Source organism: Antechinus flavipes, chromosome 4 (genome assembly GCF_016432865.1).
Source record: "Antechinus flavipes isolate AdamAnt ecotype Samford, QLD, Australia chromosome 4, AdamAnt_v2, whole genome shotgun sequence".
Taxonomy (NCBI): Eukaryota; Metazoa; Chordata; class Mammalia; order Dasyuromorphia; family Dasyuridae; genus Antechinus; species Antechinus flavipes.
This window is the reverse complement of record NC_067401.1, coordinates 97,566,861-97,589,320: the sequence shown is the minus strand read 5'-3', so window position 1 is coordinate 97,589,320 and position 22,460 is coordinate 97,566,861. Positions and strand designations below refer to the sequence as shown.

The 22,460-nt window shown below is 34.8% G+C and overlaps 1 protein-coding gene and 1 long non-coding RNA gene across 3 annotated transcripts in view; one reads left to right on the top strand and one right to left on the bottom strand.

Moving 5' to 3' along the window:
* The window catches only part of SLC35F3 (solute carrier family 35 member F3), a 520,309-nt gene that overhangs the window by 263,661 nt on the left and 234,188 nt on the right, over positions 1–22,460 (top strand). The window lies entirely within an intron of this gene.
* LOC127559650 (uncharacterized) overlaps positions 1–22,460 on the bottom strand; it is an 80,479-nt gene that overhangs the window by 56,859 nt on the left and 1,160 nt on the right. For both annotated transcript variants that reach the window (XR_007953177.1, XR_007953178.1), the window contains exons 2-3: positions 22,283–22,435; positions 8,848–8,919 (exon numbers count right to left, since the gene is read on the bottom strand). This is a non-coding gene — a long non-coding RNA (uncharacterized LOC127559650). The remainder of the gene's footprint in view (positions 1–8,847; positions 8,920–22,282; positions 22,436–22,460) is intronic.

Genomic DNA, 22,460 nt, shown 5'->3' with positions numbered 1-22,460 from the left:
TATCATTGAAATAGATCCTCTGCTCTGGTCAGACCATATCTGGAAAATTGGGTCTAGTCCTGGGTACCACTTTTGGGGAAGGATAGAAGTTTACCTATAAATGCTGTTGAGAGGACCCAAATTGAAATCTTGTCTCAATCACTGGTTGTGTGACTATGGGGAACTCACTTTCTCTTTCTGTACCTATTCTTTCATTTGTAAAATGAGAGTTGTACTCAAAGTTCTCTGAGATTATTTCTGTCTTTAAAGTTTTGATCTTATGATCTCAGAAGTTTTCATGGTTTGTGAACTTAATATGAGTCAGCAGAATGATTTGAAAGACCAAAGAAATACTGAAATCTTGCCCTGTACTAAGAGCTTCCAGGAATAAGATGGTGAAAGTTCTGCTATATTCTGTCCTGTTTCAATCATATTTAAAGCAGTTTATTCAGTATATCCTATAAAAGAAAAAAAAGGGAAACATGATAATTGTCTTAAGTTTTCACAGACTATGAGGTTGAGAAGAGACAACAATATTCAATCAGGCCATTTAATAAATTCCTAATCTGTCTAATGTTTTCATCCATAGATGACTTAGAATCTATCTATGCAAGATAGCTAGGTTCCCTCTAAGGTAGATTCTAAAGCCACATGACCAATCTGAGTACCATGAACATAGGAATCCAAGTCTTCCTGATCCAGAAGCTGGCCATTTATCTGCTATATCACTTCCTTTAATAAAGAGGTGGTAGTCATTTGTAAAAAGATAATTACTAAACTCATGAAAATGAATGACAGTACCAAAAGGGACAATATAGAGAAAAGAGAAGATAGAACAAACCTTGAAGAAGGATTTGTGCTTACAGAGAATGAAATACATGATGATTAATCAATCAGTATTAAGCATCTACTATGTCAGGCACTGTACTAAAATATGTGTTGATGATACAATAAAAGACAAAAAACAAAAAAGGTACCATCAGACAAGAAGGAGGTGATACACAGAATGTAGTGTCAGAAAAATCAAAAGAGGAGAGATTATGTAAGAGATTATCCAAAAAATACAGAAAGAACAAGGATTATGAAAACTGAGAAAAGGATATTGGGCTTAATACTTAAAAGGTTACTTGAAACCTTAAGGTGATTAGTCCAAGTCAAGGGTAGGCTTAGAACCCAACAGTTATGGGATAGTAGAGATGCCAAGTATATATAATGGCTGTTCCCCCTAAAAAAGATAAGGACTTTTTTATCTTGGGAGGGACTTGGAAGTACTTGCCATCAGAAGAAAAGGAAATGATAGGAAGAGATTCAATATGAATATGGAGGTGTGGGAGGAAGGGATTTGGGTGGAGTAGAAGAGAGAGAAACAGAAAGAGTTTAAGACCATGACTATGATCAAAGGGACAGTCTCTCAAAAGACATGGCAAGGAGACAGATCAAAGGGACAAGTAGAGAAATTGATCTTGGCAAGAAATGCCAGTTCTTCAAAGAAAAGTGAATGAGGAACCATAGTGAGGGATTCTGAAATGTGAAATGGGGATAAAGAAGGAATTTATTGTGATCTGGCTTCAAATTCTCAGTCAAGTAGGAGGCAAAGACATCTGTAAAAGGAGGGTGACTGTTTACAAATCTCTTAGTTTTCTTTTCTACAAAATGAACTTCTTGTAGGAAAAAGAACAAATAGATTGTGCTATTTATAAACTTTTAAAAATACCATTATTAATAATAGCCTCAGATACTTACTAGCTCTGTGACTCTGATCAATTCATTTAACCCTAATTGCCTCAGTTTCCTCATCTGTAAAATGAGCTGGAAAAATGGCAAATCATTTCAGTATCTTTACCAAGAAAACCCCAAATGGGTTCACAAAGAGTAAGACACAACTAAAATAACTTAATAATTAATAACAACAACAAACTGTTGAACAAAATATTCATCTACTGTACCCCATTGATTTGTGTTCACTTTCAGCAAATGACCTATGAGTTACTGGAATTTTTTTTTTAAGTTTTAGCAGGGGAAAGTATACTAAGAATAATGCTGGTAAAGTAGAAATACCTATGTTCTCCCCACCCACTTCTGAAAATTTTGTAACATTTTAGTTGCTTTCAATTGCTCTAATTTTAATATCATATTTACATATATAATTTTTCTCTTCCCCAAGGAAGAGGCAAGCTAGGTGACTAAAGGATGGAGAGTGGATTTGGAATAAGGAAGACCTAAATTCAACTCTACTTTCACCCACTTACTACCTGTGTGACCCTGCAATTCAATTAACTTCTGTCTGTCTTTTTCCTCATCTGTAAAATGGGGAAAGTAATAGCATCTACCTCATGTGGTGGTTGTGACAATCAAATGAGATAATATTTGTAAAATGATTAGCACATAATAGATGTTTAAAGGATAATTGTTTCTTCCCTCTCTTTCCCCTTCCACTGTATCTTCATCTTCTTTAGCAGGAATTTTACTTCTAAATTATGGGACAGAACCCAAAGACTGAAACTGCTCTAGCCAGACAACTAATTTCCTCCTTTCTAGTCCTTCTCAAAGACTGGTCAAAGCACTTAACAAAAATTAAAATGTCTTTAGACACTCTTCATGAAATTAGGATATTCTAACTCTTTACCTCATATCTCTTTAATTATTCTGACATCATTTTAAAACGTGTTCTGTTGTTGTTAACAACTAAAGTGGCCCACAAGGGAAGAAACATACAAATAAAGGCAGGATTCACTTTGGAAAATAAAAATGATCAATTTATTTTAAACCTAAAGATGGTTTCAATGTCAAATGGGATGCAAGATATCAGTGTAACTGTGAGATAGGGGAATTAACAGTTTTTCTTAGGACCAATTCCTTTTCATTCTATTATGAAAGAGAGCAATAATGTGTTTCTGTCCTTTTTGTTTTCCTGATTGTTGTTTCCTTCTGTTGAAATCAAATGCTTGATTGACCTTTTTTTTTTACATATTATAAACAAACATTCGTTAAGTAGTCACAAGTGAATGATTAAAATTTGTTTTTCATGTAGTTGAAAGGCAAGTGTACTGTTTGTAGCAGAAAGACTGGAATTCTCTTTTTAGATTAACCTGGTCTTAGGTAGGATGCAGGTAGTCATATAGGATTTCCCCTACACCTAAAAATGTGTCTTAGAATTCCTGTCTTAACACCAAAAGATTGTAAATATAAAACTGGAAGGTACCCCAAAGACCATATAGTCCAAATACCTCATTATGTAGATAAGGAAATTGAGACTCAGAGAAGTAAGGTGCCTTGTCCCAGGTCATATATGTCATATGAGACAGAATCCATACCTAGTTCATCTGACTTTAGAGACAATCAGAGGAATCCCATCACTTCCCTGATGTATAATCAGTTTTCCACTGTCCATGATGCTCCATGCCCAAAGTCAAGAATTCCACTCTAAGTTACTATCTTATCATTCTCATAGAAAGATTCTGCTTGTTTCTTTCATAATTCCTGGACAATCTGCAGGATAACATCCTCTGGATATTTTTCAATCAGGTGGTCTGAGATGTTTTATCCAGCTTTATGTTCATTTCTAAAGTAATGCCCCTGTCTTAAATGATAATAATATAGAGTCCTCAACAACGAGAAGGCATAACATCTCTAACAGTTTTGACACTTCTTTTTTCCTGCATCAGAGATTGGCCACTTACAGCTACTACAGCTAACAGCAAGAAACTTGCTTTTTATTGTATCATACCCATTAAAATTCCAATTAGACATACAATGGACATATGCTTCTAATTAATAAAGGCTATATGTCATCCCAAATACTCAATTCTCATTGGACAGAGTGACAAATAAGGAGGAATGATAGGGTATCTTTCCAGATACAATCATTCATCTTAGATTAGTCAGCTTGCTGCTAGCAAGGCTTTATACTCAGTGGAATCACTGAGTATACACAAGGAAGAACCTCAATTTCACATTTCTCTGCTCACTTTGAAAAATTGATAAATTTCTTGACTAACCACTTATTAAGACTAGTCTGTACATGGTTTAATTGCATGTCCTTTATGAAGCTGGATAGCAGTTAGAGAGTTTTGCATTTTTTTCTCTTGGAACAAAGAGTTCCATCTTTAACTCAGTCTCTATTTCAGAGTACAATGATCACACACTCCACATCATGTTCTTGTTTTTGATATTTTCCATTCCCCTATTACATTAACCACAGAGGGAAAATGTCATTCTCTTCCCATCTCCCAGACCAACCATAACTTAGCAAGCCTTTTCCCTACTTTCAAAGTAATCTGAATATACTAACTACCTATCCTTCACTTTGATCTGTTGCCTATGCTATATTTTAAGTAGGAGATTATTTGTATTCGGAGTTCATTTACTGACAGAAAAAAGCTGTCAGTCAATTTCTCCCTGCCATGACTTATAATAATACTAATGCTTCACTACCTGATTTCTACTTCAAATTTGTGTACTAATATGCTTTTACTTAACAAATTGCTTCCTGATTTCCCCTTGATGGAAGAAGCAGAGATGAATGGGAATAAGTATTTATGTAGTACCTATTATGTACCAGCCATTATGCTATGCAATTTTTATAAATATCTCATTTTAGGCTTACTGCAAGGTTATTCAGTAATTTTTAATCATATCCAAGTCTTTGTGAACACATTTGCTTTGTCACTTTCTTGGCAAAGATAGTAGAGTAATTTGCCCTTGTTTTCTGTTGTTTCATTCATTTCAGTAGTGTTCAGTTCTTTGTGATATCATTGGGGGTTTTCTTAGCAAAGACTTAAGAGTAATTTTCCATTTCCTTTCTCCAGTTCATTTTACAAATAAGGAAACTAAGACTAATAGAGTTAAGTAACTTGCTCAGTGTCCCACTGAGGTGAATCTTCCTAATTCCAGGTCTAGCACCTTATCCATGGCACCACGTAGCTACACATTCCTGCAAATTAGGTGCTGTTGTTATATCCATTTTATAATTGAGGAAATTGATACTGAGAAAAGTTAAATGACTTACCTAAGATCACACCTGTCCAAATATCTGAGTCTGGATTTGAAATCAGGTTTTCCTGACTCTATGATCAAAGCTTTATTTACTGTGCTTCCAGCTGCCTTTTTGATGGAAATAACCACCACCTCCTCAAACTTCACACAGATAGCTTCTCTTTTTACAGAAGCCAATAGTTTAAAGTTCTAAGAGTCTTCTGAATTAATTTCTCTGGGGTGCATTTAGCCCTTGGCTTTAGCTCTTCCCAATGGTCCTTATTACTTTAGAGAAACACAAGACTGGAAAGACCTTGAAAGTAATACAAAAAAATCCTTTCCCTTGGGAGTACAATCCTTCATAGTTGCCAGTATTGGTTTTAATTGCAAGCTGTAAAGGACATAAATGAAAGTTAAATCTTGAATCTAATGGCAATTGAAGTCTGACCTAAATCCTCTTAGAAGGGTGGATCTAATAACTCCAGAGGAAGCTTGAAATTTTTTCTTCTGAGAATAGTTTATTGGAAACAGGATTGTTGCTATCTGCCTAGAATTGCCAAAGTTTTGTAGCTTCAAAGTTCAAAATGTCAACTAAGGAAAAACTCCTTAGTTGGGTTAATTCTGGGTCAGACTTCCTGAATTCTACCAAACATTGTTTCCACATTGCTACAACTTCTTATTTATTCAATCACATAAATCTCAGGGTTGGGAGGATCTAAATGATCATCTCACTCAATCAGATAAAAATATCATCTACAATATACCCAACAGGTGGTCATCTTTTACTCAAAGACCCCCAATTAGATAGGACATACTACTTCCTGAGGAAATTATTCCATTTGGGGATGAGCCTAGTGCTCATCCTTCTTTTTTTCCCTTCTTTTAAAATTATAAACAAATATTCATCCAAGTAATCATAAATGAATGATTAGAATTTTTCCTGTAGTTGAAAGGCATGTGTATTGTTTGTAACTGATGAATAAAAAGACTTGTTATCCTTTCCTGAATGTTTCCAAGATGATCAATATTTTTCAGAAAGCAGGAATTGTACAAAATGTTCTAGCTATGGCCTGTCCAGGGCAGACCTCATCTTCATCTAGAAGAGTTGTGGTCAGACCTATATCTTGGGAGGTTGTTAATTTGACATATGTGTAAGAGATGAATTAGAGATAGGAGGGCCTGTGAATAGGGAGACCAGATGAATTAAGAAGCTATTGCAATAGCCCAGGGGAGAGGTGATAAAGGGGATTTCTTTATAAGAGAATGAATGCAAGATATGTTGTGGAAGTAAAATTGACAAGGTTTGGCAACTGATCGGATTTGAGAGATAATAAAGAATAAAGAACATAATATAACCCTGAGTTCATGAACATATGTAACTTAAAAGATAATTGTATCTTGGGCCAAAAAAAAAAAAAAGAATAAATTTAGGAGGATAGAGGGTAGGATGAATTTTGGAAAGAAACATAAAAGATTGGACAGATAGATAAATTTGGATATTATTTACATAAAGGTACTAATTGAAGATATGAAAACAAGCCTACATAGGAAAAAAAGGAACAGAAACAAGAAATCCAGTTCATGGAGTGTTGTGGATATTGAATAGAGTAGATATGAAGTATGGAATATTTGAGAAGATGGCCTCTATTTTCTCAACCTGTCTAAAAAGGAACTCATTACTTTTCTCCTCAAACTCTTCTTTCTTAATTTCCCTCCCATTGCCAAGAATATTACCAACTTCCTCTTCACTCACGTTTGCAACCTAAATATCATCTTTGACTCTTCACTTTCTCTCAATCTCTTACATCCAATCTGTTGCTAAAACCTCTTCACTTTTACCTTTGCAATCTCACTCACATGTGAAATATGTCTCCTCAAACACTCTTACCACTCTGGTTCAAGGCCTCATCACCTCATTCCTATACTATTTCAACAGTCTATTGTTTGGTCCCCCTGTCTAAAGTCTGTCCCCATTGCAGTCCATTCTTGAATCAACTGTCAAATTGATCTTCCCAAAGTGCAGATCTGCCCTCCCCATTATTTAGTACAAATTTAGTATTATCAATACTAAAATAGAGCTGTCATTCCCAAAAAAGTTTCCAAGTTCATTATATCTCTACTTGTCATTACATATTACATACGCTTTCTTCACTACTGCATAGATTGCTGAAGCCATGAATTTTATTGCTATCTCTTTCTTTGAAATTCATCTCTCCTGCAGATCTGCATCTCTTCTGCTATTCTCCTTTCTACATTACTGTTCTTCTCCTTTCTATTTTATTGCTACTTTTTATGGTATCTAAGATATTGGATATGCATAAAAAGTTTTTTTTTCCCCTACCTCACAATGATGCTTTTATTAGAATTGTAAGATTATAGACTAAAACAGCTCTCTCTAACTATATTTCATCCCTGGTCAGTTGCCCATAACTTCTTTATTTTAAGTCATGATTCAGAAATCCAAATCCCATTCTTGATGAGGTTTAGATTTGGGGAACCCAAATGAAATTAGGGTTTCTGGTGGTTAGGGAGTTAAATGAGGTCTAGTGGCAGGTGTGGGGTTCAGGAAGTCAAATGGAGCTCCCTATGCAACCCCTTTGGATTTGGCACAAGGGTAGAGAGTTTTGGGGACTCCCTTCAGTGGCACAGAAGTTCTCTATAAAGGAATTTACAGACCCGAAAACCTAGATGGATAAAAGAGATTTATTATGGGGATTGGAAGTAAAATTAAAGTCTAGTTAGGGAAATAGATGAAGGTAAAGAGAGGGTAGCACTGGAAACAGTATTTCAGTGGGCAGAAGCCTTTGGTATGCCAAGTATAGCATAGTATGGCATATTTGGAACCTCTGCAAAAAGAGGATTTTAGTTAGGCTCTTTTATATAATGAGAGATTTAGCTAAAGGGTGCCCATGGGTGGAGTCCCAAATTGGCTCCTCACTGGGTTTCAGCTAGGGCTAGAATTTGAATTGAATTCAATGAGTTTCAGGACTGAGCCAACCCCACCCAGATAACAAAAATGAAACTGTTTGTCCTTAGGGTGGAGTCCCTCACTGAGACAGAGCTGAAGGAGATTTTCTCCTTTAAGGATTTTCAGAGTTTTGCGGTCCCCTCTTCATTCTCAGATACCACTTTCTTAACCACCTACTTGCTTCTTCAAATTCTTGCTTTTCCTAGATCTCCTGCCTTTGACTGATATCAGTAAAAATACCATTAAAGCTCCTAAGTTTTTCAGTTTCTTCCAAAAATGAACATGGCAGCCTTTAGCAACATTTTCTAAGTTCTTTCTTGTACTATTATTTGGCATCTAAGTGCATCACCAGAAATGGATTGTAGCTTGTGGTCTGATAAATCTTGGAATGTTCTTTTTCATCTTCCCTTTGTTTTTATCAAGTTGATAAATAGCTATCTCAGTTTCTCTTCCTCACTTTGTTGCCAAATGACCTGAAGGGTGGGGAAATATTCTCTGAGGCCCTCTACCTAGAAGAAGAAATATTTGTTCTGAATTTTGGCAAAAATAAAGCCAAAAGATGATGGAAGATTGAACATTCTACTTAAAACTGGAGAGTTCTTCTTTCTTTCCCATGTTTTCTGGAAGCAAGAGCTTTGGTTCATTGTTGTTTTTGTTATTTGTGGTCTACTCCCTTAGACAGTACTTCCTCACTTTTTTTGCAATATAAGAAACACACTTAACTTCCTTTTCTTCCTATAAGCTTATCCTGTTTTTTTTTTAATTTTCAACTCCATTTCCTCTGCTTTTCCTTCTTTCTGTTCCTATTCTTATAGCCCTTCTCTTCCTTCCTGAATCCATCTCTGAAAATTGATTTTCCTTCAACTTCTGTAAATCCTTCCAAATTTTCCCTCTGTTCTTTCCTATTCTAAAAACCTCCCAATTACCTTCATAATTCTTCTTCCTTCAGGACAAGTCCTCCTCCAGAATTCACCTCTGGGAAATCCCCATACCAGGACCTGTCATCATGATGGAACAGTAAACTCTGATTATTTTTGTGTTTTAGACATGTAGAGTTATTTTCATTAGATTTCAGCATAGAAAGCAACACTGCTGTTACAAAACAATACAAAACTAAGTCACTCATCCAACCCCAAACCAAAATGTAATTACCTTTCAATGGACATATTTTGTTGACATTTTTTGGTTCACTCCCCATTATTTTATGACTTGCAGCCCCACAATACAATGAAATGACTTTTTCAACTTTTCCTTCCTTGTTGCAACTTGTTAGCTTTAAAGTTATTTATGGGGCAACATAGTTTAACTTGTTTGGCATTGTTACATGGAACTCATCTTCCATAAATCAGATATTTGAACTCCTTGGTTTCTCTTCCTTTATTGAGTGACATGGGAAATAATGGTTCTTAATTTCAACTAATAGTCACCATTTAAGTATTATATCTAAGCCAACATGAAATTATACTGGAAGAAGAAATAACTTAATCTTCATAAAATCTGATTTTTCTTTTAAGTAAGCAGGTTAAGGGTAAGGAAGGGTTTTTTTTTTTTTTTAATACTATTACTTTTCTTTCTTTCATTCCATGTTTACCACTGATAAAATTTTTTAAAATAATGAACAAAGGTAATAACTTAATCTCTTCCCCCATTTGGTCCCAAATCTATGATTTTGTTGATATAAGGCACTCTCAGTGAGGAAACTTAACAATTTAAGTCTTAGAGAGTTGCATGGATTAACAACATGAGGTTAAACAATTTCCCAGGGTCACAAATCTAAAGTGTATCAGAGACAAAACTTGAATCTGGGTCTTGCTATTTCCAAACTCAGCTCTCTATCCATTATACTACACTGATTCTTTAGATGATGAGTAGATGGGTAGGTAGGTAGGTAAATAGGTAGGTAGATGGATGGATGGATAGATAGGATAAACAGAGAGATAGATAAGCAGAGAGAGAGAGATACAGAGAAGAAACAGACAGAGACATACACACCAACAGAGAGACAAAGATAGGCAGACAGACGGGGAGACAGGGGAAAGAAAGAGAGAGAGGAATGGAAAGAGGGAGGAAAGGAGAGAGGGAAGAATAAAGAGAGATGTTATTAGTGATCATCCAGTATAGCTTATTCATTTTACAAAAAGGAAACTAAAGACAAGAAAAGAAGTGACTTGAACTTAAAAGTATATTTTATCTTCTTTTTAAAATCCATTTTCTTTTAAAGGAAACGGTATGGTAAATTTTTCCTCATTGGAACTATTGGACTATTTCACTACATTTTTTTAGGGAGATCTAGGTTTATTTTATTGCTTTTTAAATCTTTCCAATATCAATTTTCACTCCAGAGTGTTACAAAGGGATACCTCAAGATTAGGTCTCTAGATAACATTAGAATGTTATATCATGTTTAATTATATAACAAGAATGTTATATCTCTTCAATTCAATTCCACAAATATTTATTGAGCACCTATCACATCAGCATTAGGTATAGTTGTGGAAACAATGACTGTCTAAAGAACACTGCCCTCATGGATTGAAATGCTTTAGTAATGTTATCCTTATCTCAAAATTCAAATGTAAAGCTAAAATAATGGGAAGAACAGGGATCCCAGTGAGAAAATATGGTCATATACTGAATAATACATGAATAAAAACTGCTCATCTGGGAGCTTTCTCATCTCTGGACAAACCTAGCTTGACTAGAAAAAAAGAAAGAAAGTGGTGAAGTCAATCTTTTTTTAAGTAGGTCATAACACAGATGAAAATATTTTGAGTATGAAAGACCTAAATGATGACTATTGTACTTTTTTTCAGTTCCATGCCTTTTACGTGTATTAATCCTATAATTTCCTGAGTTATCTCACCACTTTTTCCCATGTAGAATTTCAGAATTGTTATTCTCCTTTTCATCTCCCAGTCAAATTCTTTCTTCAGTCCCAATATTTTTCCAAATGGAAAATTAGTATATATTCATCCTGAATTTGTCTAAATGTCCACTGTGGTTATGAATATGGAAATGTCACAGCTAAAGTTTTAACTTTGGTAATTAATACAATGTGAATTACACTTGAAATATATTACCATTACAAATAAAAAAGAAGCATAAATAAATCCCTCAGGTTATTATTTACATTTTTTTATTGTCAATCATAATTGGTTTTTATTTTGAATAGATATTTCCTTATTTTTTTTAATTATTACTACATAATAATAAGAGTTCAGGGCAATTAGGTGGCCCAGTAAATAGAGAGCTGGGCCTGAAATCAAGGAGACTCATCCTACATTCAAATTTCACCTCAGACACTTCCTAGATTGTGTGATCCTAGGTAAGTCACTTAACCCAGTTTGCCTCTTTCCTCATCTATAAAATGAACTGGAAAAGGAAATGGCAAACCACCTACTATTTTTGCAAAAAAAAAAAAGAAATAAGGAAAATAAAAAAGCCCATATGGGGCTACAAAGAGTCATACATGATTGAAAATGACTGAACAATAATAATGAGTCAATATTAATTATAATCCTAGACAAGAAATTTAAATGTCCTTTTTATTTCTCAGCAAGACATAAGCTATACTCAGTATTTTTGTGATATTTCTCATGATAAATCAAGATTTTATTTGAGCTAGTAAAACATTATCTTTCATGATAGAACTATAAACTATTCCTAAATTAATGGCTATAAAAGGGGATGTCAGATAAATTCCATTCTTCATCCTCCCTTCACTCCTGAAGTTAAAAAAAAAAATTAATCTTAATTCTGATGAGTGTCAATACAAGTTAAATCAGAAAAGATGCTATTTGGGAAACAAATTGATATGTTCTAGAGCAATTAGTGAAGAACTAAAGGAGGGTTATGGCTGGGTAGCTTTACTGATAAGGAGCTGGCCCTTTTTTGCCCCACAGACTCCCCTAAGCCATAAAGCACAATGCACTATCCTTAGAGCAGAAATCAATAAACATTTTATATAAGGGACAGATAGAGGAACTCTAGTCTGCATCACTTCTCTTTGGACTCCACCAAACCAGAATTTCAGTTAGTCCATAATTTAGTCAAAGAAATTACACAAAATCCATCAAACCACCTTCCCTCCACCTACAATGCCTGAAGACACAGCCCTTATTTTAATTCTTATCCAGTTAGCATATAAAGCTAATTTTTTTTGCCCTAATACTCTTCCTTGTTCAGAATATGTTTTTGATCCCTGTGATACAGCACTCACCTGGTGTATTTTCACTTCTCCCCGCCCACAGCTGCAGCCTGGGATCATTTCCAATCAGTAAAAGTAGGCCTGGCTTCCAGAAACAGCAGGGGGTCCTTCCATCTTCCTACACTTAACTTTCTGGTCTTCCTTAGAGTTTGTGTTTGTGTTTGTGAAATAAAAGTTCTTGAGGAGAAAATTCTTGAGATAGAGAGTGAAGTGAAAGCTGAGGTGAATTTCTTGAAATTTAGTCTCCTTCCCAACGAGCCTGCTGCTATTTGTTAATTCAACAGAATTGGCCTAAAGGTATCTATACTTCATTCAGATCAAACCTTGGCCCCTGAAGGTGCTGTCTTTTCTGAGATCTTTTCAAGTTGTTTTAGGAGGACAACTACTTTGCTATTTTTTTTTTGATGTTCTATGTTCATTGTATGGTGTTTTTCTTTCTGTGGAGAAAATTTGGAGAGCCTGTAAATTTCTAACTTTCTCTTTCATCTTCCCAAAATTTCCTCATAATTCTCATCATAATTAAGAATGCCATAATGTACATACAAACTCACATGTCATACACTTAATGTATATGCATATATTATGATAGTTACAGGTTTAAAGAATCACACACTTCTTTTGTGAAAGCTCTCTAATCAATATATAATTCATCAATATGTATTGATCCATTTTGGTCCAGACCTGAGATTTCAATAGTATAGAGAAAATTCTCTCTCCCTGTGCAGATTGGTACTCCTTTTCAACTAGTCTTATAGTGGTTTTTGAGACCAGTGAGATTTTCAGTGACTTGCCCAGGTTCCCAAAGCCAAATGTATCTTATATAGAACCCAAGCCTTCCTTATTCTAAGCTAAATTAATCACTAAGCTATGCTATCTTTCATAAATTCATACACACATGATATGTATGGTATGTATCATCCATCACCTTTGTCAGTTGTGTTAATAGTTTCCTAGGAAAATGTATTTTAAAAAACTAACACTTGACTGCATAATGCCATATGTGATCTAGCTATCTATCACCTTGTGAAAAAGAATCATAGAATTTTTAAAACTTCAAAAGATCTTAGAGGTCATTCAAGTTAACTTCCTACCTAAAACTGTATTCCTTTGTATAACACAAAAAGCAATGGACCTGGAGTTCAAATCCTACTTGTGAACTGGCTTTGTGGCTCTTGGCAATCACTTAGCCTCAGTTCCCTTATCTGTGAAATGGAAATTATCCTTTAATTATAGTACTTACAGAGTTGTTATTATATTCAAATGAAATAATTTATGGAAAGCCCTTTGTTAATCTTAAAGAGATATTTAAATATTAGCTATCTACTGATGAACATACACCTTGGAGCAGAACCTTCAAGGAATGTTGTAAAAAAAAATTTTTCCATTGGGCGTGTGGTTGGACTAAAATCTGGCCTTTAGATCTACACAGAGATTGATTCTATATCATGATTATTTACAGAATTATGGAAATTAAGATTTGGAAGGAACTCCAAAAGGTATTACACCCAACACATAACTAAGCAACAATTACTTCTGCAACGTAGGTAACAAGTGGCTATCTAGGCTGTTCTTGAAGTGAAGCCTACTCCTGACTCAGTCAATTACACAAGGGTGCCAAATGTTTAATAGCTATGTTCTTCCACAGCTCTTGGATTTGTCCCTTGCTCTTCATCTTGACAGCTGTAAGAAACACAATGGAACTGCTTAGAGCCCTTCTAAACTCTTTTCTTGTTGTCCAATGGTTTCAGTGAGTCCAACTATTTGTGACCCCTTTTGATGTTTTCTTGAGATTAAAATGGTGTTCCATTTCATTCTCCAGCTCATTTACAGGTGAGGAACTGAAGAAAATAGGCTTAAGTGGCTTGTTAAGTGACAAATCTAGTAAGTTTTTGAGGCTAGATTCATCAGGAAGATGAATTTCTCAATTTCAGGCTCAACAATCCAACCACTGTTAGTCTAAGCTCTACTTTGTTCATTATATTTTACACACAACAGTAAGAATCATCTTATTGTATATTTGATTAGGACCACATCAGCTCTCACCTAGATTGTTCTAATAACTAATTGACCTCCCTGATTCTATTCTCTTCCTTCTCCAATCCATCTTCCATATATCTGGAGGGAAATCATCTTATTAATGCATACCGTATTCCCCTGCTTTAAAATCTTTGTTGGCCCATAGTTCTTGGGTCACATCAGGGAAATGAACCTGTTTCTCTATCTTATAATTTCCAAGAAAAAGTCATTTCATCTCAGTACAATTCAAGGAATTTCTTCCTCCCTATCCTTCATCAAGAGAGTGGGGAAAAGAAGATACCTAATCTTCCTTAACTTACTCTTGGCTGCTTCTTTTCCTAAGGTTGAAGGGGAAAGAGAGTTCAGTTAGCTACTTTTAATAAAATTCAAAAATTAAGTCAGAATGATAAAAAGGGTCAGATAGGGATAAGTAGTAAGGAAGCATTTAAAAAGCTAATGATATGTATCCTAGAATTATTAAGGTACTTTCCAGGAAGGCAGAGAATGCTTTTAAAAGAGTGTGTTAACCCTGGACATATTAGAGGCCTGCTAGGTGATGCAGTAGAGAGAGAACTGGTCCTGGAGTCAAGAAGACTTGAATTCAAATATAAACTCAGACACTTACTAGCTGTGTGCTCCTCGACAAGATACAACCACTGTCTGCTTGTTTCCTCAGCAGTGAAATAAAATATTATATAAACATATACAAATAATATAACTATTTATGTGTATATTTATATGTGTATATAGATATAATCACTCAAAAATATTAATAGCTATTACCTCCCAATGTTTATGTGAGGATCAATTAAGATAATATTGGTAAAGTACTTATCACAGTGCCTGAAACATAATAGTTATTTAACAGATGCTTATTTCCCTTCTTCCATTTGTAAGTTTTGGCAATATTCACAAATTTACAATGTACTAGATTGTGTTCAAAGTCAAATTCAGGATAAGTCCAAAGAGAGACTATTATAAACACCAAAATAAAGATAATAAAGCATTCCAAACTTTTCACTGTATTTTGAATGATTTTTATTTGATTTTGAATGCTAAATAAGGAATGTATTCCTTATTCTTATTCAAGTCCAGGAATTTTATCTTGAATAAATTAGAAATAATAGATATGATGAAATGTTTGGGCCATTTTATGATTGATGTCCTCTGAAAGCTGTTGTTGGGTTGTTGTTGTTGTTTTCTTATTGAAAAGAAAAAAGCTGCTTAGAGTAATGATTAATTTAAAAAAAAAAACACCTTATTGTTGCCTCTTGTTTTCAGATGTCCATCACTTTTGTTTAATATCACTCATTCCTATCCATTGATCTCTTCCTTGTAAAAAAGGAAAACATTTAAACAAAGCCAGTTATTATATCAATTACGTATATATCATATGCCATGTCAGTAATCACTGCTTCTCTAATGCATAAATAAATCTATGTTTCCTTATCGGTTCTCCAGGACTAAAATCAAAATACATCAGAATTTGCTACTGCTTGACATTGTTGTTTGCTTTTGTGATTGTTAATGGTATTTAGAACCTGTAATTTTTCTGTTGAAGAGAACTCATGGTAAGGAAGCTTCACTGCAGTATCTTTGCCAAGAAAACCCCAATAGCATTTTGACAAGTCAGATGCAACTGAAAAATAATAATAGCACCTACCTCTCTGAACAGTTGTATTAAAATATAATTACATATATATATATATTTCTAACATAGTAGTTGCTATATATATATGCTAGTTACTGTTGTTGTTTACATATCATAATTAGGAAAATATTACAAAGTATTTATTCTTATGACATATTTTCCCATTTTCATTTGCTTTACTTTTAGTTTTAAGTCTTCTGAAATGGCATATTCTACAATTTGTATTCATGTACCATCACTGAGAAATATCAATATTGAAAGAAATGGTTTATGCCAGCCAACTTTTTAGATCTATAAACAACTATTATCAATATTGCAGTTCCTCAAATGTGATCTGGCTAAATCTCTTTCTAATCAATCATGGACCTAGCTTATTTTCTACCTGCAATATCAGTCAACCAATCAATCAACGAGTATTTATTAAGTACCTACTGTGTGCCAGGCACTCCACTAGGAACTGTAGATACAAATATAAAATATGTAACAATCCCTGTTTGTGAGTTTATTTAAATAAGAGATACTAAAAGTTCAAATAAAAATATTTACAGGATAAATACAAAGTGAATAAACAGAAATATATGCAAGGTAGTTAAATAAAAGGTAGTGGGTGTGGAAGAGCATTAGAAGTTGGTGGGAGAGAGCAGAAAAGGCTTCATAAAGAACATCATGTATGAGCAACATATTAAAGTAAGAAAAGAGGCTTGTTTGTTTGGATCCTAGAATATGGATAAAGGAGTAATATCCAATGAACTAGAAAATTAGCTTGAGACCCGGTTGTATAGGGCTTCGAAAGCTAAAGTGCAGAGTTTATTTTTTTATTTTAGGAGCAACAGGAAACCAGTGGTGTTGATTGAGTGCATGAGTCACGTGGTCAGATCTGTCCTTAAGGAAAATTACTTTGGCAGCAGTGTGTAAAATGGAGTAGAATGGCTAGCATGGTGATGCATTCCTATAGTACCAGCTAGTAGAGAGGTTGGGGCTGATGAATTGCTTGATTTTGGGAGTTCTGAGCTATAGGAGAGCTAAAACCTATCTCAGAGATGTGTGAGCCAGCACTAATACTGTGAGCCCCAAAGAGTCTGGGAATGAGGGAGTTACCAGGCTGCTAAGGAAGGGCAAACCAGTTCACATATGAAATAAAGGCTTCTAAAATCAGCAGCAACAATAAAGGTGACCCAATAAAAGGCTGCTGCTCTTCTACTTTAGGCAAAATAGAAACACCTAAATGGATTTGTTTGTTTGTTTGTTTTTAGGATCAATTAGAACAGGGAGAGATTTGAGCGGGAGAGAATAATTAGGAGCATGTTGAAATAATCCAGGTAAGAGGTGAAGAGGGCCTGAATAAGGTGAGAGTGATAACTGTGTGAATAGAGAAGAGTTTGAATAACAAAGGATGTTGTGAATAAAGAAAAAGCAAAATCTGAAAATTTCTTAAATGTGTGGAGTGAAGGAGAGTGAGGAATCCAAGGAAGTTGTTTACAAACCCAGGAGATGGGAAGGATGAGGGTGCCTTGGTCAAAAATGGGGAAGTTTTGAAAAGGAGATGGTTTAGACAGATAGATAATAAGTTTGACATTAGACATATTCCTTATATATCTCCAAGACAGTCATTTGGAAATATCCAATAAGTAGTTAGTTTCCAAGAGATGTTTTGATGGACCAACTCAACGGGTTGCCTATTATTTTCTCCCTTTGCAAGTAGTTAGAACCATGTCTTGAATTTCTGGGGAGTTCATAAGAGTGCTCTGGGACAAGATGCAGAGAGCATAGGGTCATATACAAAATCAATATATTTTTGAAGACTTGATGTATAAAACAATTCTCTAGGAGTTTGTTATAGTTGATAGAATAAAACACAGATTCCTTATTCCTAGTATTTATGGCCCTATGCAATTTGGCTCAGATCTGCCTTTTTCACATTATTTTCCTCTACATATTCCATGTTCCTGTCAAGCTGGACCACTGACTTGTTCCTAATTTCATCCTGTACTTTCCCCTACATGTCCTGCTTGCCTGGAATGGCCTTCATTCTTATTTCCAGCCGCTGAAGTCATTGTCTTCCTTTGAAAAAAGGTGCTAGAAGGTCTTGACCCCTCTATGAAGCTAGCCTTCCTCAAATATTTATATAGATCTTTATTACATTTCTAACTTGCCCTTATCTCATGCTACCATATATTTATATCTCATGTTCTCATCTCTGCCTCCTGGCTTCTCTATCTTCCTTCAAGACTCAGTTCAACTCCTATTTTCTACAGGAGGCATTTCAATGTCCCTCTGCATACTTTTCCTGTGAGATTATTTTCCACTAACACACACACATACACACACAAACTCTCTTATATAGCTATAGTTCTTTACATATTGTCTCTCCAAATAGAATGTGATCTCTTTGAGAGCAAGGATCATACTTTTGCCTCTCTTTGCATACCAAGCAATTAACATAATTTCTACAAATAGTAAACACATTATAAATGTTAATTGACTGACTGACTGATTTCTAAATTGCCTAAGCACCTTCAGAAAATGTGGCTTTTCATCTTTTATCCCTTTATGCACTTTGAGAGATGTTTAATAAATGCTGTTTGAACTGAATTAATGTTAATCCACTCATAAAAATTTTCACTGATTCCTATCTCATTAGAGAAAACTGGATGGGCCAGTGGGGAGAGAGCTGGATCTAAGGTTAGGAAGATCTGAGTTCAAATTTGATCTTACTAGCTGTGACTCAGGACAAATCACTTGACCTCTGTCTCAGTTTCCTCAACTATAAGATGACAATAATAATATTAATAAAAAATATCAACTACAACAAAAATAAACATGGTGAATTCGCAATGTTGTGGTGAGTATCAAATGAGAGCACATTTGTAAATTGCTTACCACAATGCTATGCATATAGTAAGTTTGTTCCCTTTCTTTCTCTTCTCCTTGCCCCTTATATGTAGCTGAAAAGAGATTGAGGGATCCTCAGATCTAGCCTCTTCACTTTACAGATGAGCAAACAGACTCAGAAAGTAGATGTGACTTCAAGTAAGAATTTGAAACCTAAAATCTCTGACTACAGATCAATTGATGGATCAATAAGTATTTACTAGGTACCTTCTGTGTATCAGACACTATGATAAAGTCTGGAGTTATAGAGCCAAAAATAAAGAGACTATATTCTAACAATGAAGACAAAATATAGAACCATAAATAAAAGCAGAATATCTGCAAAATAAATGCAAATTTGGGTAGGGAGTGTACAAATACAAGAAAGGAAACCAACTTTTCCCCACTCTGTCCTGCTGTCTTTTTTGATTGAATATCAGTGCTCTTCATAAGTAAACCTGATGTCCTCTCCCTCTATATAACTTCCTTATATCTGTTGCTCATAGTTGGTTAGTCAGTCGATAAGTATTTATCTCAAGCACAGTGCTAAGTCCTGGGAATAAAAGGTAAAGGGGAAGCAGTGACTGCCCTCAAAGAATTTACAGTTTAATGGAAGAGTTGATGATGATGCCTATAAATCAAAACATATTATATAAATACAGAATAGATGGAAAGTACGTCCAGACACAGGCTTTACAAAAATCAGTTTGAAAATTATGTGGAAAATGGATTAGAGTGGGGAGAGACTTCTGGCAAGGATCAATTAGGTGGTTATTGAAGTAATCCAGGCAAGAGGTGATAAGGATTAAATAATAGTAATAGTGGTATAAATGGAGATAAGGGATATATGCATAAGATATTGTGCAGAAAGAAATTACAAGATTTGGCAACTAATTGGATATGTAGAGTGAGAGAAAGAATGTATGAACTGAGCTTGAATACCTAAATGAGTAGAAGGATGGTAGTACCTTCAATAGTTGTAGAAAAGTTTACAAAAGAGGAAGGATTGAGGAGAAAATGAGTTCAGTTTTGGTCAAATTGATTTTAAGATGCTGAAGCAGCTAGGTGGTACAGTAGATAGAGCACCAGCCCTGAAATCAGGAGGACCTGAGTTCAAATCTGATCTCAGACACTTAACATTTCCTAGCTATGTGACCCTGAGCAAGACACCTCCAATTGCCTCAGCGAAGAAGAATTTAAGATGTCTACATTCAGGATGAAATATCCAGCAACCTATTTTTTTACATATGCCTTAAATGTTTCTCTTCATTTCTCTCAATTGTCTCTTCCTTGTTCACAAAAGACAGCCTTAATTTTTCTCATGACTACTTAAAATATACTTCCTCCTTGAAGTTTTCCTTGATTAAATACACCCAATTTCTGATCACTTAATTGGTTTTAGATTCCCTTCTATAGCTATATCCATAGGCATAAAGTTATTATCAGGTTTGTCATTGTTGTTGACAAATTATCCATATATATATATATATATATAGAGAGAGAGAGAGAGAGAGAGAGAGAGAGAGAGAGAGAGAGAGAGAGCGCTGAAACTCTTGAGTTTATGCACTGAGGTCCAGATAACTGAGCACTTAAGGATAATTACTGATTGGACAATATTCTATAAGCATATGCTTGGAAAATGGCCCTTCCCACTATCCTGTGCTGGCTCCATAATTGGTGTATACAGAGAATTGTAGGAGGGACTAGGGGGTGGAGTAAGATGAGCCAGGGTCACTTTGGTGGTAGACCAGGAAGAAGGAGGTGGTGGAAATTCTGTGTCCATCCAATTCAATCCTACCTCTAAAGACCAAGAATAAAGACCAAGGATTTTTGCTTATCCTGACTCCAGCTGATTCTAAGGTATCCAGAGTACTAACGCAGTCATCACATTTATATATATGTATGTGTGTGTGTGTGTGTGTGTGTGTGTGTGTATATATTATATATATGTATATGTATATATATATATATAATATATATATAGTCATCACATTTATATATATATGCCCTTAAAGGCCAGAGACTATATCAGTCTTGTAGTATTGCCTTTGCTATCCTTTCCTTAAGAAAATTCATGAATTCTATAGAGTATGCATATGTATGTATTTATATCTATATCCATATTGATATTTATAGCTATATTTACAAACAGATAAAATATAAAAAATATAAATATTGCAAGGCAAAACAACAGACAGTTATTAAGCACTTACTGAACTTTAGGAATAGAAATTCAAGCAAAAAGATAATTTTGGCCTTCAAGGAGCTTCCAATTGAATGAGTGATAGGAATCAGTCCTGTGATTTCTTTGTATTAAGGAACTCCTAAATGTGGAAGCTCTCTCTACTAAAGTAGGTTGGCTACTTTTCCGTACTTATAGTCTTAGTTTTCTAAAGCAAAATTAAGTGGCTTGCCCAAAGTCATAGCCAGCATGTGCTAAGATGAAACCTGAATCCAAATCTTCCTTATCTGAAGGCAAGTCTCTATTCACTGTTCCATGCAGCTTTTCATAATATAAACAAAGACTTTTTTTTCTCTTTCTTAACCTCTCACATATTTGTGGCCCTATCATTTATTTTTCTATTAGTGAAATAATAAATTAATGAAATTAATAAATAATTAAAATCATGAAAATATCATCATGAAAATTCAATGTCAAAGCATCATTGCCCTGTAGAAAAAGAGATTGTGAGTTGGTTCTGAATACCATGAATTTGCAAAATTGCAAACGACAAATTGTGAATACTGAAAGTTTTCTGCTTCTGTCTCTGACTCTCCACAGTGCCAAACCCAGTGCCAAGTCAGAAAGTGTTGACTGCTGACCATCACTTCATTCTATATTGTACAAATCTGAAGATGTCTTTTGGTTTCCAATTTTAACTACTATTTACACTTTATAACTATAATCCATTTCCTAGGCTGCTGAGTATTTTTTAAAAAGGAATATTGCTATTTCAGAATCATATCCCAACTGTTTTTTTTACCAACAGAATTGTATCTCATCCCAACCATATCATTCTGTGATAATGAGGAATTACGGCTTTGGGATAGGAAGGCATGGCAAATAAGAGGAAGCTCCAAAGGCAGAAGAAGATGCAAAGATAGGAATGGGGAAAAACACTTTTAAAAAAGGAAGGAAGGAAGAAAGGAAGGAAGGAAGGAAGGAGAACTAAAAAGAAAACCAAATACACACACACACACACACACACACACACACATACACACACACACCAAGATGGAAAGGATTAATGAGGCATCAAGGGAAGGTGATACATTGATCTAATTAAGAATTTAGAAATCTAGTATAACTTTAAGTATAGCTTAAAGCATAACTTTAAACATACAGATTTCTTGTCTATGCTTTCCCCTAAACCCTACCTGGAGGTTCTACCAAATGGACTGAAAAGTTTCCTCTTATTCTTTATATACTTTTGTGGGAGGCAGAGAAAAGGGTAATACTTTACTACTTTGGTTTTTCTGTCTAAATAACCGACTGGATGCATGATATGATACATTACTTCAGTCCACATATGTTCTGACTGATCTCGTTTTCTTTTTATTAAATCACTGCTCATTTGCAAGTCATTCTTGGCAACATGCAGCCCCCTGCTCATACCTTGAGCAACTAGGTGACACAGTGGATGGAGTTCCTGGAGTCAGGAAGATTCAGCTTGGTGATTTCAAATCTGGCCTCATACACTTACTACTGTGTGATTCTGAGCAAGTCATTTAACCCTTATTGCCGCAGTTTCCTCATCTGTACAATGCGCTGGAGAAGGAAATGACAAATTACT